The sequence below is a fragment of the Protopterus annectens genome, chromosome 2.part0 (genome assembly GCF_019279795.1).
Source record: "Protopterus annectens isolate FY-2018-M chromosome 2.part0, PAN1.0, whole genome shotgun sequence".
In the NCBI taxonomy this organism is placed as follows: Eukaryota; Metazoa; Chordata; order Ceratodontiformes; family Protopteridae; genus Protopterus; species Protopterus annectens.
In genome coordinates, this window is record NC_056728.1 from 909,480,162 (window position 1) to 909,483,773 (window position 3,612).

The window sequence follows — 3,612 nt, forward strand, 5'->3', positions numbered from 1 at the left end:
TGACAGCAGCAGTCCATGTCCTGAAGGTGCCTGGCCTGGAGACTGAGCAGGAGGAGCATGTCGGCCCTGTGAATGTGTACTGGGTGCCTCAGAGTGATGTAGCACATCCCACATGTGTCTGTGGAGCCCATTATGAAACAGACCTTGGACCTGACCTCAGGGGACAGGAACATGTCTGTGTGTGCCCCCGGGGGGAAACAACATCCCTTGGGTTGGTTCCACCTGATGGTTTTGCTGGACCAGTACAGGAGGAGGTCCCAGGGTGGGACACACATGTGATGTGGCCAGGTAACATGGGCAGATGGGTCTGGAGAGGTGGTTCTGCTGGCCAATAATACATATATATATGTTATTGTGTCACTGTTATAGAACATATGTTGATAGTAATAGTCTACACAATATCGGATATCCCCAATAACACAGAATGTCAGATGTGCAGCAATCACAAAGCAGCCATACCACAGGCATGTATGGAACCATAGTGGCCCTGACAATGGCATACAGGTGAATAGTCTGTAACAGGCCAGCAATGACAGTGTCCACACAGGGAACATGGCTACAATCACATAGCAGAAAGTGTGGTACAATACAATATCTGTCCCACTGATAGGTAAGCTGTAGCCATACCTAATGAGTTGTGTGTGCAGTTTGTTGTAGCTGATATGGTGGGGGGGGTTACAGAGATGTATATTAAGAACTGTGGTAACCTTGCTGTATCAGTCCTGTTTCCATCTTTATGTCCTTCAGCCAAGATGTCACATGCACGTTTGCCAACGTATTCAGCGGCAGAGAATGAAGTGCCGATCACATACTTAATCCAGCACTACCCTGTGCTGTTTGGCAAGGCTGCACATGACCAGCAGGAGTGGACTGCCCTGTGGAATGACATAATCCACAGGGTCAATGATGTCGGACTGCACAACCACAGTTATGAGCAGGTCCGGCATCATTGTATTGACCTGATTCGCAATGCCCGTCAGTGTGCTGCTGCAGTCCAAGTGATTACCTTGCCATGGGGGGGGCCATGCCATCCATCCCCCCAACACGTAGCACCTGCCTATCCGGCCAGCCACCAACCGGTGGACACCTTTGTGGAGGTGGATGTCACCCATTCACCGGCTGAGTAGCGTGCAGGTAAGGACACAGGGCACATCAGTAGACCACTGTTGAGTATACATCCGCATTGGTACAGGTAGTTCCTGCATATCTGACATGTCATAGATATATTGTGTTGCTGCACAGTAGTAGTGATAAGCAGATGTCCAGATGTGATAGTATTGTGGAAATCTACTGTTGATGTATTGTAATACTGCACCCACCCTGTAGCACTGCCACAGGTGTGGCCACTGGCATTGCATCTCTCACCCTCTTATGTAGATCCCACTGGGATACCACCAAGACAGCAGCCTGTAGCTGGTGAGTATGGTTTATGTAGATGCTTGCCAACACACCGGGCATGTAATGGCAATGGTATATTCCATGCACACATCTAACATACCTACCCAGAATGCATGGTGTACATGTGCACGTATTGTTGCTGTGAAATGCACGGCATCAGACACCTGCATGATAACTAACATCCTGTCATTGCAGAATGTGTCCACAGGGAGTAACATAATGGTGGGAAACATGGCCTGCAGTAGGGACATGTTTGGAACATCACCCATATACAGTGTAACACCAGTGTATATACCTGTAGGACAATGGCAACTGTTGCAGAGATACACTATGGCATATGGCATTATAGTCCATATTATCAGCTGGGACTACGCTGTAACATGTGGTGTTCAGTGTATGGGACACTGCAAAATGATACACGTGTAGGTCTTACTTGTCATGCATCTGCAAAAAGGCTGAAGGAGGGGGGTGTCAGCATGACACACCAGTGCACTGCAGCAGGGATCCTAAGGATGCTAAGAATGGCAGTATCTGCACATAGTCAGGTTCAGGACCTGTGGTAGATGTAACACTACCCCCACAGCAATAGTGACGGCAGTGTGTGAACACCAAGGGATGTGCACATGAGTAGACCTTGCAATCATGCAGAGTAGGGGACATGTGTAAGGCAGACTGAACATAAACTGGCAATTGCAGATGGCCCACGCTGGTATATCCCTACCAGGAGTAGCGACTGCTGTAGTACACACAACAAGAGGTGCATCAAACTGTCATAGCACACATATGCTTACATACAGTGTATGCATTGTGGTCAGCATCCACACACCTAACACATTCCATAGACACTGCATGTGAAAGTACAGGACATATGTATGGCCCTTGCTAAACACCCAAAAGAGTGCCAGTGGTCCCATTCCAACAACTACCACTACCCACCCCAGTTCTTTAAACATGCCCCCCAGCATTCCTCTACATCCAATTCCCACTAAATTAATAGCCAAACTCCTCAAAAAACTTAAACCAACCAAACCAGCCACTGACAATCTTCCAGCAGACTTCCTTCAGTTAATTGCAGGGGCTATTGCCTATCCCGTATCTATACTCATAAATAGGTCTATAGCAAAATATAAAGTTCTTAACACATGGAAAATATCACATATTATTCCACTCCACAAGGGAGGTACCTCTCTTGAACTCACAAACTATCGCCCGATCACAATTCTATCTCCACTGTCAAAAATATTTGAGAGAGTAGTTCATTCTCAACTAATGAATTACCTCCAAAATAACAAATACTATACAAATCTCAGCATGGCTTTAGACCTTCCCATAGCACCACCACAGCATTACTCTCAATTACCAACATAGTCAGTTACCATAGGAACAAAGGATTATTTGTATCCTCCATATTCCTAGACCTATCTAAAATGTTTGATATGGTTAACCACTGTATATTCCTCAAAACTCTAGCTACCCTTAACATGAGCTCCTCCACTATATCATGGTTCAACTGCTTCTTATCAAGCCGTCAGCAACAGTCCTATGGCAAGACCAATTGCCCCCCCATTACCAGTAGCCATAGGAGTCCCTCAGGGTTCCATCCTTGGCCTCTGCTGTTCTCTCTATTTACAAACCAAATAGCTTCCTCCTCCCTCTCTGCCTCAATAGTGCAATACACAGATGACACCACTATTATAAGTGCCACCCCTACTCTAAAGGAACTACAAACCCTCACTCAAAATAACTTTATTAAGGTGAAGCATTGTTCACTAACATTAAACTTATGCTTAATCCAAAAAAAAAAACTAATGCTCTTTAGCCCTGGTAGATACCTCCTCTAAACAATGAATTTACCATAACATTCACTGACAATACTCTGATCACCCCAACCATGCACACAAAACTGCTAAGCATTGAAATAGACAATAACCTAAAATTTGACATACACATTGCACAAGCAATCAAGAAAATAAACAAAAAGCTTGTTCTCCTTTATAGGAACAAACACTTCATCACTAAACATACTAAAGCCACTATAGCAAGAACTCACCTCTTATCCATCCTCCTTTATGCCTCCCCCATCATGACTAATCTCCACCGCACAGAACTAAACCAAATGGAATCTTGTTACAACAAGATAGCCAAGTTTGTAACTGATGCCTTTTATAGATCCCACCACTGTCTATCGCTTAAACAACTCAACTGGCTGGAGTT